The sequence below is a fragment of the Sturnira hondurensis genome, unplaced genomic scaffold (assembly GCF_014824575.4).
Source record: "Sturnira hondurensis isolate 20B ecotype Veracruz unplaced genomic scaffold, ASM1482457v3 Scaffold0001074, whole genome shotgun sequence".
NCBI lineage: Eukaryota > Metazoa > Chordata > Mammalia > Chiroptera > Phyllostomidae > Sturnira > Sturnira hondurensis.
Window position 1 is genome coordinate 5,567,514 of NW_028073705.1, and position 17,929 is coordinate 5,585,442.

The 17,929-nt window shown below is 35.4% G+C and overlaps 1 pseudogene; it reads right to left on the reverse strand.

Annotated features, from left to right (window-relative positions):
* Window positions 1–16,658: 16,658 nt before the first annotated feature.
* LOC118997008 (60S ribosomal protein L6-like) lies at window positions 16,659–17,343 on the reverse strand (annotated as a pseudogene).
* Between the last annotated feature and the right edge of the window lie 586 nt (window positions 17,344–17,929).

Here is a 17,929-nt window from a genome sequence, read left to right on the forward strand (position 1 = left end):
CTTTGTTCTTCTTTCTCAAGATTGCTGCAGCTATTTGGGGTCTTTTTGGTTCCATGCAAATTTTTGAAATTTTTGTTCTATATCTGTGAAATATGCCATTGGTATTTTAATAGGAATTGCATTTAATCTATAGATTGCTTTGGGTAGTATGGACTTTTTAATGATGTTAATTCTTCTGATCCATGAAGATTATATATGCTTCCATTTATTTTAACGTTCTTAGTTTCTTTTTTCAGCATTCTATAATTTTCCAAGTATAGATCTTTTTCTTCTTTGGTTAAATTTATTTCTAAGTACTTATTTTTATTGTTGTTATTATAGTAAATATGAGTTTCCTACTTTCTGTTTCTGATATATCAATGTTGGTGTACTAAAATGCAGTCCAGTTCTTAATATTGACTTTGTACTCCACTATTCTGCCTAGTTAACTTATTAAAAATTGAAATCTTACTAGAAGTCTTATTAGAAGCCTTATTAGAAGTCTTTTGGTGGAGACTATAGGGTTTTCTATGGACACTATCATACAGTCTTCAAATAATGACAGTTTTACTCTTTTCCAATTTGGATACCTTTTTTTTTTCATTCTCCCCTTTTATGATTGCTCTGACTAGAACTTCCAGTACTAGAATGAATAAGAATGGTGAACGTGAACACCCTTGTTTTGTACCTGATCTTAAGAGAAGAGCTTTTATTTTTTTTTCCTGTTGGGTACGATGTTGGCTCTAGGTTTCTCATATAAGGCTTTTGCATATTCCCAAATACTCCTATAGATGAGCTATGCTCCCTTTATTCCCACTTTGCTAAGGCTTTTTATCATAAATGCATGCTGGGTTTTATCAAATTTTTTAGTATCTACTAACATGATCATATAGATTTTTTTCTCTCTCTTTCTTTATACGATATATTACTTTTATTGATTTACAAATATTATACTACCCTTGCATCACTTGAATGAAACTCATTTGAATATAGTGTATGATCTTTTTAATATATTGATGGATATATATTGCCAATATTATGTTGAGGAATTTAGCATCTATGTCCATTAGAGATAATGGATTTTAGTTTTCTTTCTTTGTTGTGTCTTCATCTGGTTGTGGAATTAGGATAATACTGGCCTCATCAAAAAGTGATTAGGAATCTCCCCTCTTCTTAAAATTTTGGTAGTGTCTAAGGAAAGGTGTTCTTCTTTAAATGTTTGGTAAAATTTATCTGTGAAGCCATTCAGTGTAGGGCTTTCGTGTTTTGGAAGGTTTTTTTTTTTTTTTAAATTACTGCTTCAATTACACTAGTTGTTATTAGTCTATTCAGGATTTTTTCTTCTCCTTGATTCAGTTTTGGAAGATTGTATGTTTCTAAAAATTTTACCATTTTACCCAGGTTTTCCAATTTCTTGGCATGAAAAACTGTTCATAGCCATTTTTCAATCCTTTGCATTTCCGTGATATCGGTTGTATCTTCTCCTGTTTCATTTCTGATCTTATTTTTGGGGTTATTTATCTTTTTTTCTTGATAAATCTGGTTAAAGTCTTGTCAATTTTGTTTATCTTTTCAAAGAATCAGCTCCTAGATTCATTGATCTTTTGAACTGTTTTTTTTTGTTGTTGTTGTTTTGTTTTGCTTTTAGTCTATGTTATTTCATCTTGCTCAGATTGTAATTAATTCCTTCCTTCTACTTTCTCTGAGCTTTGTTGTTGTTGTTCCTCTCATTCTCGTAGATGTAGGGTTAGGTTGTTTATTTGAGTTTTTTCTATCTTCTTTAGGTAGGCCTCCATTGCTATGAACTACCCTATCAGTATTGCCTTCACTGTTTCTGTTAGGTTTTTGGTTGTGTGTTCATTTTCATTTGTTTCTAGATATTTTTTATTTCTTCCTTGATATCATTTCTATTCTATTCATTATTTAATGTTATTTCTTTTCTTATTGATAATGGCCATTGTAAGAGGTATAAGATTATATCTTATTATAGTATCGATTTGCATTTTTTTATAAATTATTTTTTTTAGATTTTATTTATTTATTTATTTATCTTTAGAGGGGAAGGAGAGAGGGAGAGAAACATCAATGTATGGTTGCCTTTTGTGCGTCCCCTGCTGGGAGTTGGCCTGCAGGGAACTGGACTACAACCCAGGCATGCACCCTGACTGGGAATCAAACCAGGATCCTCTAGTTCGCAGGCCCGCGCTCAATCCACTGAGCTACACCAGCCAGGGCTCAATTTGCATTTTTTAATAGTGAATATAAACATTTTCATTTATCTGTTGGCCATTTATTTGTGTCCTTGGGGAAAGTGTGTCTTCAGATCCTCTGTCCATTTATAATAATAAATTTTTATTGTTGAATTGTATGGGTCTTTCTAAATTTTAGATATTAGCCTTTCATCAGAGGTAATTTTTGCAAGTATCTTCCCCGTTTATTTGGTTGCTGTTTTAGTTGTTTACGATTATTTTGTTGTGAAAAAGCTTTTCAGGTTTATGTAGTTTCATTCATTTATTTTTTTTTATTTCCCTTGCCTTTGGAGTCAAGTTTATAAAATCCTCTCTGAGACTGAGGTTCACAAGTTTAATGCCTATGTTTTCTTTTGTGTGTTTTATTGTCTTAGGTTTTATATTAAGTATTTCATCCATTTTGTGTTAATTTTTGTGTGTGGTAGCAAATAGCAGTTTAGTTTCATTCTTTTGCATGTGGCTAATATTTCTTTATTGATTTCCTTTTTGGATGATCTATCTATAGCTGTCAAGTGGGGTTTAGGTTCCCTACAATAATTGTGTTTTTGTCAGTTATTTCCTTCAGTTCTGCTAGTAGCTGCTTTTCATATTTTGATGTTCCTTGGCTGGGTGCATGTATATTGAAGAGTGTTTTGTCATCTTGATGTATTGTCCCCTTATCATTACAAAGTGTCCATCTTTATCTAGTGTTCTGTTATTTTTTCTTGGTTTTGAAATCTATTTTGAGATATGGCCACACACACTTTCTCTGGATGCTATCTGCTCAGAGAATCATTTTTCACCCTTTATTTTTAATATATTTATTGATTATGCTATTACAGTTTTTCCAATTTTTACCCCTTTGCCCTCTGCATGTGTCATCCTCATCCCTCCAGGAATCTCCCTCTTAGTTCATTTCCATGGGCCATGCATATAAGTTTTCTGGTTACTCTATTTCCTATACTTTCTTAACTTGCCTAATTTCTATTTTGTACCTACTCTTTCTTATTTTTTCATCCCTGCACATTTTCCCCCATTCTCTTCCTTCCCCCTCATAACTGATAACCTTCCAAATGATCTCTGTATCTATGATTCTGTTTCTGTTCTGCTTGTTTTCTTAGACGTTTAGATTTAATTGTTGATACTTGTGAATTTATTGCCATTTTAATGTTCATAATTTTGATCTTTTTCTTAAATAAGTCTCTTTAACATGTCATATAATGATGGTTTGATGATGATGAACTTTAGTTTTACCTTGTCTTGGGAGCATTTTACCTTTTTTTCAATTCTAAATAATAGCTTTGCTGGATAGAGTAATCAAGGTTGTAAGCCTCTACTTTTCATCCCTTTGGATACTTCTCAGCAGACCCTTTTTAGCCAGCAAATTGGTGGGTTTTGGGAGGGAGAGGATGAGGGGATCAGCTATGGGAACGCCTCTGTAGGAAACTATTTGCTTTCCTCTTGCTACTTTTAAGATTTTCTCTTTATTTTTAACCTTTGGCATTATAATTGTGATGTATCTTGGTGTGGTCTTTTGGGTATATCTTCTTTGGGATTCTCTGTGCATCCTGGACTTAGATGTCTATTTCCTTCACCATATTAGGGAAGTTTTCTTTCCCTTTTTTCAAATAAGTTCTCAATTTCTTGCTCTTCTTCTCCTTTTGGCATTTCTATGATTCAGATGATGGTACATTTGAAGAAGTCTCAGAGACTTCTTAGCCTATCCTTGTTTTTTTGAATTATTCTCCTTCTTGCTGTTCTGATGGAATGTTTTTTCTTTCTTCCTTATGTTCCAAATCAGTCATTTGATTCTTGTTTTCATCCACTCCATCATTAGTTCCCTGTAGATTTTTCTTTATTTCACTTAATGAATACTTTATTTCTGCCTGGGTCTTTTTTATGCGGTTGAAGTATCCAATGACTTTCTTGGAACATCCTAATAAGCAGTATTTTGAACTCTGCATCTGATAGGTTGCTTATCTCCATTTCATTTAGTTCTTTTTCTGGAGTTTTCTTCTGTTCTTTTATTTGGTTCATATTTCTTTATCTCCTCATTTTCCATCCTCCCTGTATTTGTTTCTGTGTATTAAGTAAAGCTTCTTTGACTCCCTGTTTTAGTAGTGCGGCCTATTATTTAAAAGCCCATCTGTAAGTTCTATGGGGTGGAGCCTTTGTTAAATTGCCAGAGTGGGGCAATGCATGTCACAACCATGAACTTCTGTGTGTGGCAGGGCTAGGAGAGCGGACTATGCCACTGCCTGGTCTCTGAAATTCTACCTGGGAGGAAGTCACATCCTAGTACTCACCTTGATGCCAGCTACCTTAGTCTCTACCTGTAGGCCACTGGTGCCCTTCTACCTGTTCCACTTGCCGAATTCCATAGACAGTGTGTCTGAATAACTCCCAAGTCCACTGTGGGCCCTTTAAGAGGTGTCTTCTGAGAACTAACTCCCCAGTTTCTTCCTCGGCCCAAAGTTCTACAGGTTTTTACAACCAGAAAATGTTGTAAACCTTTTTAGGAACGTATGTTCTTGGGAACTTATGGGAACTTATGTTCTTGGTGCTGGAACCCTTGGCTGTGGGGTCCCTTGCTCCCAAGTTACCCCTCCTGATTTTTTTATCCACCATGAATTTTATCCACCATACTGGATGTGGGACTACCCATTGTGCATCTCTGTGCCTTTACACAAAACTCCCCCATGCATCTCTACATCTCTTTTCTTCCTGCCGGTCTGGATGAATGTGGCTTCTTCAAATCCTTGGTTGTTGGACTTCCATACAGCTAAATTTTCTGATGTTTCTAGGTGATATTTGTTTTGTAGATCATTTGTAGTTTTTGCTATAGTCATGCAAGGAGGTGAAGTATATTAACCTATGCCTCCATCTTAACCAAAAGTCCATTTTTCATCCTTTACCATTGAATCTATACTTGTTCTTGTAGCTGACATGTGTCTCCTAAAGGAAGCATATGGTTGAATTTTATGTTTTGAGGAAATCTGCTACCCTGTGCCTTTTTATTGATGAGTTCAGTTCATTTATATTAGGGTGAGTTTTGATGTATGAGGATTTGCTATAGACATTTCATCTTTTGTTTCCTCGCTGTTTGTCTCCATAGTACCTTTTGCCTTGTGTTTCCGTCTGTTGTTTTAGTTGATGGTATTCTATGTTTTTCCCCTCTGTTTACTCTTTTTTATGTTATGTGTCTCAGTTCTAAATTTTTTTGTTTATGTGCATGTGTGTGTGGTTGACATTAGATTTATGCAAAATGAAGTTGCATGTGTACAGTAATTTGTTTTATGAATACATCTTATCTCATTGTCCTTTACAAATTCAATCATTTACCCCTATGCCTTTTATGTTTTTGTTGTCACAAATTATTTCTATTTGTACTGCGAGTTCATTTCTAAACTGTGGTTGCTATTGTCTTTTTTCTCTCTCTCTCTTTTCAATGTTTTTCTCTCCTTTAACTTTATGTTATATTTAAGTGTATAAATGCTATTCTGGAAAAAGGTCTAATATCCTGTTTCTGTCTATTAGTCAATTTATTCATAGTTTTATATATTTTGTTTGTTTTTGTTTCAGACAGAATAACTCCCTTAAGTATTCCATGGGATGAATGTCAGGGGGTAATAATCCCTCAGCTTCTGTATGTCTGAAAAAGTCTTCATCTCTTCTTTCTTTTTGACAGACAACTTTGCTGGATATGTTATTCTTGGCTGGTAATATTAAAATTTGAATATCTAACTTCACTCTCTCCTAGTTGTAAAGCTTCTGCTAAATTACAAGATAATTTAATGGGTTTTGCTTAATAGCTTGCTGTCTTCTTTCCATGGCTGCCTTGAGAATTCTTTCGGTGTCTGTGGGAGCCCGCCAGGCCGCAGGGGACCAAGGACAGAGCCCCCACTGTGAAAACGGTGGCGGGACTTGGTTTCTGGTCCCTGGAGCCGGCGGGTATCTTGACATCTTCCGGACCTTCTCCTTCTCAGCCTTGAAGGAAAGAACAAGATCTTGGCATATGCGTCATGTTCCAGGAAAGTGATAGTCATGAGGACACTGCTATCTTTGGGCTAATGTTCTCAGGATGTGAGAACATCTTGCCCTCTTGATAGCCTTCGGGAATGTACAAACTTTTGTAAAACAGCATTGTTCTCAGGCCACTGCAGTTCTGCATATAAGCCAGCAGTTTCTGGAATAAATTCGCCATTTGCCAGCAAGAGCACTTGGACCTCTCCATTCTTTTAATTAAGTTAAGTCCATCGCCTCACCTCACGACCACCCTTGCTGCCGCAGGCGGCGGCAGGTGTAATTATTTTTTGACAGTTTTAATATAATACGCCTTGGAGAAAGTCCTTTTGGAACGAGAAAATTAGGTGTATCATTTGCTTCTTGGATTCAAGGATCTAACTCTTTCCATTCTGATCAACTGTTTGTTTACATAAGTTCTCTGTTCCTTTTCCCATCTCTTTTCCTTCTGCCACATCCATTGTTTGTATATTGCTCTTTCTGATGAAGTCAGAGAGGTAGCTCTCATATAGCTCTTTCATTTTTTCTTACTCTCAAGCCTTTCTTTTTCCAACTGCATTATTTATAGATATCTGTCTTTGATATCACTATTTTTTCTCCATCTGATCATCTTTATTCCCTAAATTTGCTAGTTCATTCTTCACTTATTTTATTGAGTTCTTAATCTCCAAAATTTTTAATTGGTTGTTTATTAAAGTTTTAATGTTTTTGGTAAAGTGTTTATTTTTGTTGATTTTATTTCTGTAATTAATTAATTAATTAAATTGTTGTTCAAGTACAGTTCTCTGACTTTTACTCCCATTCCAGCCCACCACCTGAGTGCTCCCCACCTCCCTCCCATTTCCACTCCTCCAAGCGCTTGTCCATGTGTCCTTTATACTTGTTCCTGTAAACCCTTCCCCTTTTCCCCTGAAATTCCATCTCCCTCCCCTCTGGTCACTGTCAGCCTGTTAGTTTGTAAAACTATTTATCTTTGCTTTTTGTATCTTATTTTTTCAGAACTGCAATCTTAAATTCTTTATCATTTAAATCACATATTTCCATGTATTTTTAACTTATTTTCTAGGTATTTTAATTTGCTTTTTGAGCTGCTTTGTTGGTTTGGTTATTCATGATATGTGAGGGATTCCTTCTCTGCTATGCATCTATGAAATAAAATCTGTTTTTATTTATGTATTTTTTAGTGGCACTTCTGTAGTTAGTAGATTGATAAGTTTTTCTTTTGTATTTCAGTATGTAGCACTAAAGATACTCTGCATTTCCTGGGGATGAGGGTGTCTCTCTAGAGACTGAGTAGCCTCAGTCTCAGGGCATTCTTCCTGTGGTGGAACATGGTGGGCCAAGATTGTGAAATCCTAGCACTGCTAGCAGTGTAGTTACCATAGATGGGGGCCATCTGAGCTTAGAGAGCCTGCTTGGTGCATTTGTGGCTTTGTTTTCCTCCCACTAATGGCAACTGCCAGACCTCAGCTTTCTCTGTATTTCATCTGTATCTCCACCTATTAATGGGATTAACCACAGCATATACCTGCCACTCAGAGAAAAACAGTAGTCTTTCCAGTTCTTTGGGCTGCAGAAAGTATGCTATGTAGCCTGAAAACCACTGCTTTAGTCTGCTGGGGCCCTCCACTAGCTCTGTGAAGGTACCCAGGTCACTGGGTTTAGCTGCAGTGCATAGGACCACTCTAGGGATGCTCACTCTATCTCTTTTCTCCCCCAGACTTCAAGAAATGCAAGTTGTGGCCTGATTCTTTTTCTCCTCTAACACCCACAGACTCCATAAGCTCAAAGCACCCTATCCACTCTTCTCCCTTCCCATCTCTACCTGCTCACACTGACTTGAACACTTTCAGATGTTTCAATGGCTGGGTCTCTCAGACATGGTTGTGTGTTGAACAGGTCATCTTTTGTTGAATTGTAGCTGTTCAAATTGTTGTAACTTCAAAGGGAGAGACCAAGGGAATCTCTCATGTTGCCATTCCTTTGATATCATTCATGCTGTATTTTACTCCTTGTCATGATAATCTGAATGAAATCCTTTCTTTACTTTTATTTTCAGGAGTCATACATGCTTGTAAAAGAGATGCTTGATAATTCGTGGGGGCGGTGAAAAAAGGACAGTTTTTGTTGTTGTTGTTGTTAAGTATCTAGGGATGTTTTGGGAAGGATACGTTGAAACTAGATTTTTAAATATTTTGCATTTAAATTTTGATTTATAGTTTCTGACCATGATGGAGGTGTAGGCAGAAATGCTTCACTTACTCGCATAACCAAAAGAAGGATAATAACCAATTTAAAAACAAGAACAACAAAAAAACAACCAGAACTGCCAAAAAATCAAACTGCATGGAAGCCCAACAACAAAGGAATTAAAGAAACATTCATCCATACTGGTAAGAGGGGCAGGGATGGGGGCAGAGATGGAGGCAGAGAGGATGTGTGGCAAGGTGGCCAACTACATGGGCGGTCCCATATTCCAGTGAGGTTAAGATGGGAGGAACAAATGAACAGTGAGACAGACCATACTAACCAGAGTTTCAGTGTGGAAAACTGAAGACTTAAAACTTATGGCTGCAGAAATCTGCTCAGGTTGTGGTAGTGGGAGAAATTTCCAGTCTCACAGGCAAATCAGTTGGAGAGGCCCATGGGGTCTTAGAATATGACAGACCCATCCACCGGTGAATCAGCTCCTGGAAGGGTACAATCCTCTTATGGGAAGTGAGGAAAGTGTTGAAAAGTGGGGTGAGAGCCCAGCAAGCAGCATTGTTTCCTCTCTGACCCCTCTCCCACAGGCAACACCACAACTGTAGCTAAGAGGGTTGCTTCACCCTGGTGAACATCCAAGGCTCCAGCCCTTACAACATAACAGGTGTGCCAAGATGAACAAATATGTTTCAAATGAAAGAACAGATCAAAGCTTCAGAAAAAGAACTAAGTGACAAAGGGATAGACAACCTATCTGATGCATAGTTCAAATCACTTGTAATCAGGATGTTCACAGAATTGATGGAGCTTAGTCCCAAAATAAAGAAAGAAATGAAGGCTATGCAAAGTGAAATAGGGAAAATATTCAGGGAAGCAACAGTGAAGGAAAGGAAACCAGAACTCAAAAATCAATTATTTGGAACAAAAGGAAGAAATAAACATCCAACTGGAACAGAATGAAGAAATGAGAATTTAAAAAAATGAGGAGAGGCTGAGGAACATCTGGAACAACTTTAAATTCTCCAACATCTGAATTATGAAGGTATCAGAAGGAGAAAAGGAAGAGCAAGAAATGAAAAACTTATTTTAAAACATAATGAAGGAGAATTCCCCTAATCTGGCAAAGAAAATAAACTTCCAGGAACTCCAGGAAGCCCAGATAGTCTCAAAGAAGTTGTACCTAAGGAGGAACACACTGACACACATCATAATTAAGTCACTCAAGATTAAAGATAAGGAGAGAATCTTAAAGGCAGCAAAAGAAGAGGAGGTATTTACTTACAATGGAGGTCCCATAAGACTTACAGCTGATTTCTCAAAAGAGACCTCACGGTCAGGAAGGGGCTGGAAAGAAGTGTTCAAAGTCATGAAAGGCAAGGACTTACACCCTAGATTACTCTATTCAGCAAAGCTATCATTTAGAATGAAAGGTCAGATCAAAGTCAAGTTAAAGGAGTTCATCATCACCAAGCCATTATAATATGAAATGCTAAAGGAACTTATCAAAGAAATAGAAGATCAAAAACTATGAACAGTAAAGTGACAACAAGCTCTCAACTATTAACAATTGAACCTAAAAAACAACCAAACTAAGCAAAGAACTAGAACAGGAACAGTATCATAGAAATGGAGATCACATGGAGGGTTATCAGCAGAAAGGGGGAGGAAAGTAATGGAGGAGAAAGATACAGGGAATAAGAAGCATAATTGGTAAGCACAAAATAGACAGGAGGATGTTAAGAATAGTACAAGAAATGAAGAACCCCAAGAATTTAGATATACAACCCATGAACGTGAACCAAATGGGGAGGAATGCTGGAGGGTGGAAGGGGATACAGGGAGGAGGGAGATAAAGGGGAGAAAAACATTGGGATGACTGTAATAGCACAATTAATAAACTACACTCTTAAAATAAATCATTCTTTAAAACAAAAATAATTACAAATTAATAATTATAAAATAGTCATGGTGATATAAAGTGAATAGGTAGTAGAGTCAATAATATTGTAAGAATTATATGTTGGTCCCAGTGGGTACTAGAAATATCAGGGAGAAAATTTTATAAATATATGATTGTCTATCCACTGTGCTGTACACCTGAGACTAATACAAAATAATAGTGAATGTAAACAATGATTGAACATACAATTTAAATTAAATATGAAAAAATGATTTATAGAGAAAAATGACTTAAACAGCTGTGAAGATAAACTAAAGCTAGAAGGAAAAAACTGGGAAGTGGTAATCCTTGCAAAAAAATTTTAAAAATATATTGGCCAAGGATGCACTGAAGAAGGCATGGACAAAAACAATAGTAGAGAAAATTGTGCTTTTCAGGTTAGTTTGGGGGTGAATATCTATCTTATGCCTGGTAAGCAAAAAATAAGATGTGTTACTCAGAGTTCATCACCTGTATGGCCTAACTGAGAAGATTAAGGAGTGTTCACATAAGTGCGAGATTTGGGAAAAATTGGCATGAGGAAACAATATTTTAAANAAATGACTTAAACAGCTGTGAAGATAAACTAAAGCTAGAAGGAAAAAACTGGGAAGTGGTAATCCTTGCAAAAAAAATTTAAAAATATATTGGCCAAGGATGCACTGAAGAAGGCATGGACAGAAACAATAGTAGAGAAAATTGTGCTTTTCAGGTTAGTTTGGGGGTGAATATCTATCTTATGCCTGGTAAGCAAAAAATAAGATGTGTTACTCAGAGTTCATCACCTGTATGGCCTAACTGAGAAGATTAAGGAGTGTTCACATAAGTGCGAGATTTGGGAAAAATTGGCATGAGGAAACAATATTTTAAACAATATTTCGGACAATTATTTATGTTTCTTTTATATTTGCAATTTAATAAGTGCTCCCTGTATATTATTCAATGTGTATAAATTTGCAAAGGTGTTTTTTTAGTTTTACAGTGAAGCTAAAAAAGTTAAATACACATATTCATTTACTTTTACTAAACTTTCCCCAAATTGTATAAATTTGTTGTAAGCATAAAATGGACTAATATTTAGCACAGTGCAAATACTTGGCAAAAAATATTTTGACTCAGTAAGTGATAATTTTGTTTTCTTCTCCTTATCATACATATTCAATATTTATTGAAATAAAAAGACTGCTTGACATTCAAAAGAGACATTTTGCCTAAAGATTTTTTCTATATTATGAAGGCAAAATTAAAAATACCAACAGAAATTTTCTATTACACATCTATAAGAAGGACAAGAAAATGAGCCTGCAATTAGAGAAAACTGCATCCTTTAAAAAAAACTGTATTATTAAATATTCAAGATCAGGTACATAAGTGAGGACATAAACACAAAGATAAAGCTTTTTTCAAGGTTTTTGACAGTAACTAACCATCGGAGAAAATGTAATGAAATACTGGAAAGGGAAAACAATTCAAGAAAATGGGCCAATTTGAAAACCTAAAGGTACTACTTTCAATGGCACATTTAGTGAACAAAAGACAAAAGAGAGAAAAGAAAAATCACTTCAAGATAAAATGGCCACTATCCATTGATTGAAAGTTCACACTTTAAATCACTTTGACAGTCCAAAAGGAAAAGGAAGGTAGTTTTCCCAGAAAGTAGTTTTCAAAATTAAAAAAATAATAATATGAAGAGAAAACACTATAGGTGACCCAGAAATGACTGAGATTTAGTTGCAGAAAATGTGAGCAAAATAGGGCTAAGTCCAGACAAAGAACATTTATAAATTTGATGCAGAATAGATAAAGGGAATAACTTACTAACTTCACATTTTCTGGCTTCTTTGGAAACTGTATCTCCCTCTAGCAATATTCTACCTTTCCACTCAGTTTAAGCCTAATCTTATTTTTCTTTCTAGCATGATCTGGGTTTATGACAATTTCCATCTTTTCTTAGCAGAGGCATTTATTAGATATATTGCTTATGACAAATTCTCTCAAAACTTAGACAGTAAAACAATGGCAACACCAAAACACACTTTGAGCCATTCTTTATTTTTCATTTTATGAATCCTGAACATGTAAATATTATCTACCAATTTTTTAAAATGTATTAAATGTGAATCAATAAAATGAAACAGTATTTGCTTTTCATCTCTCAGAGCTGTGATCAAACAGAGTTGGCATTCATGTTCTGGCTTGGGAGACATTTTTTCTTTATTTCACTTTGAATTTTTCAGTGGTCCTGCCACTAGGGTTTATTTCAAAAATACAGAGAAACCTGAAGAAATTAGGAAGTTATGTGAGCAGATACCCAATTTTTATCTGAATTATATGGATGTCAGTAAGCATGATATATAATTGGGTTCTCAGATTTGAAGTTAAACATATCTGAACATAAATTTAATTTATGCCACTTAACCTCATATATGTTTTAGTTTCCTTCATAAATAAGAATAATAATAAATTTATTTTACAATAACAATTCCTATGAATACTAAATGAGATGATGCATGTAAAGTTAGTAGCATAATAGAAGAAACAGTCATCTTTCAGCAAATGCTAGGCCATATAATAGTCATAGTTGTAACAATATGTGTGGTATTAGTAGTAGTAGTAATAGCAGTACTAGTCAGAGAAGTAGTAGTAATGCATTTAGCATAAATTATAAAAAATGTTTATTTTACTTTTATGTATGAACCTTGGGCTGAGTCAAATTATTGATGAGAATCTTTATAAGAGGGTACCCAAAAAAGACCAGAATTATATTCTTGAGAACAGGCCCTTGTAGTACAGGCTTCCCTGCTAGGTGAGTGTTCTCAGAACAATCCATACCAGTGTACCAGCTGGCATTGTGAGAGGCTGCATTTGGCTTCAGTGAAGACTCTTTCAATGTGTTTGCTTACTTCGTGATGAGTGATTTACAAGTGCATCTGCCCACGTGGTGTGTAGTGTTCAGCGGTTTTGACAAAAAATGGCACGACCTCTATGCCCTGCCTTCCCTAATTACTGTATCTCACCCTGAGTAACTTTTATTTTGTTTCCCCAGATGAAAAAAGCCTTCAAAAGGAAATGTTTTGCTGATGTGGAAGAGATAAAACAAAAAACTAAAAGGCATCAAAATGGATGAATTCAAAAACTGGTTTGAGTGGGAGAATGTATCAAAAGTTGTATCAAATGGAGAGTAATTTGAAAGTGACTGAAGTTCAAACATGTAAACATAAATAAAAATTTTTGATAAATAAATTCCACTTTGGGTCTTCTTTCACTATGTGAAGTGAGGAAAGTATATCATAATAAAAGTGGCCTCAATTTATGTTTTTAATCTATGACTGATACAGTACATACACCCTCATATTTTTTAAAACAATCCCCAATGATAAACTATTAGTGAAGTTGTTCTAGTCGCCAGTGGCTAATATTTCTATGACTGGTTTCATTTTAAAAGGGGGCTCATTCAGTTTACATTGGAAGCCATGAGATCATCAGGGATGGAAGTGACCTCTGCATGTCTCTTGATTCCATATCTATATGTCTAGGCGCTGTTCTTTGCTATTGTAGAAGGCTTGTCTGCAGTCATCTCTGCTTCAATGCCCTGACCCATGGGAAAAGGGCCTAGTCTCCTTCCTCTCAAGTTTCTATATAAGAACAGAGGAAACCTGCTTGGATCTACCTTAATTGTGCTCTCATCCCTTGGTATAATCACTTCTGGAGGTTAGAAGTAAGGTTGCAATTAGGGTTGAGAGTTAATTAGCTTGGTTCAAATGACATGACCACCCTGTTTCCAGGATGATGAGATCTGTAAAGTGAAGAATGCAAGAAGGACTGCTAGACCCCAAGAAAGATAGCAACCACAGCAAGTAGTCAGAACTTCTTCCTGATAGGTGGGAAATTAGGGTTCTGACACAGCAAGTAATTTGAAACCCGGAAGTTATCATGAGAATTCAAATTTTTGTCTCTTTGACTGCATAGCACAGAATCAGCCCTACTGTGCCACCAGGGCTGTTTCACAGACAGTATCTCTATAATGAATTTGAGTCATAGAGTTGAGTAGTTCAGGGAATCCATTCTGGGTCCTGAAATGTAAGCACCAAGTAATTCCATGTCTCTTGATAATTAGCGAACTTTTATTTAGTGCTATAAAATCTTTACTAAAGCTTTGCAAAATCCACACTGAACTGATGTGTTTTCTTAACTACCTCAGACTGCATTCAATCAGCAAACACCCCAATTTCTGTTTGTCATTTAGTCTATCAGTTTTCATCAGTGACAACATGCTTAGCAGACACTCTTATTAGTAATGCCTCCCCCAAAATCTGGAGAATGTTTACACTTTCCCCTATTTTTTAGATATAATTGAGCTCCTAGGAAGATATTTATACATATACAGGGTGAGTGAGAGATAGGTTTACAACTATTCATATGAAAAACAGTGTAACAATTAATAAATAATAATACAAGAATAAAAGGTGTTTCATACACAACTGTAAACCTACTTTTGCCCCACCCTATATATAATATAGCTCAGTCATGATTATCTGCTACATGTAGTTTTAAAATTATTTTGACTATCCAAATGCCTGCATTTTTTTAGTTCTATAATTTACAGGATTATAGAACTAAACTTTATAATACTGAAGAATCTGTAAATATATTTTGTACCTTCTTTACCTTTATTTTATTGACCCACAAAATCATTAATTTAATTAGTTTTCTTCCCCAAATTTAACCTGGTTATTTTATTTTTATATGAACTTTCTAAAACATGCTTTTTCCCATGTGCCTCTTGAGATATTACAACAAAGCAACATAGTAAGACACCGTATATTACATTTTGTGGCATGATCTGTAATACAAAAAAATGTGCCTTGATGTAGTTTGCCATTTGAGATATTAAAGGTTACAATTTGTAAAGCTATTTATAAGGTAAAATTAAGTAATTACCTGACTTGTTCTCTGGTGTCTACCATAATATTATTTATCATTGCTACTGTGTAAATTGGTAAACAGTGATATTTTTGTTTCATGAATCTGAATTAAATTGTATAGACTAGTATGATCATCACCCTTTGATTTAATTTCAAGTCTGCCTTAAAATACATTTACACTCTTTTCTTAGTAGAATCAAAGTTCAAATTTTGCATCATGAAAAAAGTTCAGGCTTTTTTTGCTTCATAAATTACCTTATTGTTGTTCAATTACAGTTGTCCAGTTTTTTTAAAGGAATTCAAAAGTTAATGTTATCATAATCCTAAATAGATGAAGCACTGGTGAAGAAAACTGCAGAACAAATATGAAATTTAATAATGGCTTTCCAACAGCCTGCCTTTCAAATTGTTAGAAATTCATTAAACAATGGATGAGCAGCACTGACAATTAAATTATTTTCATATGAGTTATCTAACCATATTATGAATATTGCATACTACATAGCTCACATTCCTAAAGGGATGTAGACAACAAACTGGATTTCAGATAATTAATATGAGGTTTGAATTCAGTCTCAAAAGCATCCCACTTTGTTTCAGAGAAAAATAATTGGGATATATCTGCATAAAAGGGTTAACATTAAAAATGTTAAAGTAAAAACATTAGGGCTGTAGCTGTATTAGAAGTGCATCACCCTGTAAATAGTTGAGGGGCGGAAGTAGTAATAGTGACTAACCTTACAGAGTTATAAATATCCCGAATAAAGCAAGCATGTAAAAGCTTACATTTTATGTGGTAGCTACTCTTCTTTTTCCTACAGGTGGTTAAGGTCATGCTGTTAAATGTGCCACAGCTGGTATTGAAACATGGAGTTTGAATTGACAACCACTGCTTATAAGACATATAGAGAAGCACCATCCCCATTTTTACCACTGGACAACTTTTTCGTTTTCATTTTTAGTGTCTGTATTTCTATTCACATGTGATGAAAACATTCTATTAAGAATACTTTTTAAAAAACAAACAAAAACTTAGAACAGCTGCTTCATGTTGAGCTATTTTATTCACACATCGGATGGAACCCACAGGAAGTTGGGAAAATGAAAGAAATAGTGCAGAAGGCAAGCCTGCACACAGAGAAGTTAATGGTGAACAAAGTTGGTGACTGCCTTTCCTACAGTATGCTTCAGGTAACTGTTTTCCAAAATAAACCTTTAAATTTCAAAATAGTTTTGATTTACGTGAAAGTTGTGAGAGTGCAGAGAATTTCTACATGCCCCATATTCAGTTTCTCATAATCTCTTACATTAGTAGGATACCTTTCTCACTATCAATGAATGAACTAATATAAATGAACATCAATTAGTTAGTCCACCAGTGAGATGTCTGGGAATTTTCACATCACTGCTATCAAATCTGCTGGAGGTGGCAATGACAAATTTCTGGTGTGTTTTAGCAGAGGAGCTCGGTTTAGGGCCAGAGGTTCAGTCACAAGTAGCAAACTCCTGCTCAGCTGCTTCAGGAAAACCATCCTCCTACCTTAGTGGCCCCAGTGATGATAATCAGAATGGTCCAGAGAGTGGTGCTGGCCTGCAGTTTTCTCAAGTGCTGATTGATGGTTTTCTTGCCATGGCCCAACAGTTTTTGAGGAACATCTTCAGTAAGATAGCATTTAAGCATTTTTTGAAGTATAACCACTCAGATACCACCATTAGTTGGTACCAATAGTTGTCACCATACCAATAGTTGTCACCACCAACTATTTTTGGGACAGTGCAAGAACTTTCCCCCTTTTTTTATTGTCAATCCTGGATTTAGCTGAGGAATACTTCCTCTTGTGCATGGCCTTTTGAGAATACATAGCTAACTGGGAATAGCTGCCAATTCCTCTCACTAGGACAAGGCTTCAGATGCCATGGGACTGCCCCTTCTGAGGCTTCTTAGCCTCGAGGTTACCCTTCTTCAGTTGCCACCAGCATCAGCCTTCTTGACTTCAGGTTTTTTCTCCTTAGCATTTGTTTTTCAGTTTTTTTTACCCACCATCTTGCAAGATGTAAAAAAGAACTACTATTTATTCTTAAGAGTTTAATATCTTAAGAGTAGAAACTAATATCTATGTAAATCTTTTAAGTTTTGTAAAAGAAACTATCAATATCTAGTCATTTATTTGATTATAGATGGTCATTTTATTAGGTTTTGTTTTAATATTCAATGATGCACATGAAGCACATACAAGAAATGCCAATCTTATAATTACATTACATTTTCTAGAGATTGAGCTGAAAAATTATTTCCCCATATTTAGCTCAATTCAACTACCACTTAGAGAGTAATTATTGTATTTCTGACACTGAATTAATATTCTGGGTTACATATATACATGTAAAATGCTGGATCTACCACTAAGAAATAGACAGCAAATTAAAACCACAATAAGATACCACTTTACACTGGTCAGAATGGCCATCATAAACAAAGCAACAAATGTTGGAGAGGGTGTGGGGAAAAGATGACTCTAGTCTGCTGTTGGTGGGATTGCAGACTGATACAACCATTATGGAAAACAGTATGGGATTTTCTAAGGAAACTAAAAATAGACCTGCCTTTGACCCAGCAATTCCACTGCTAG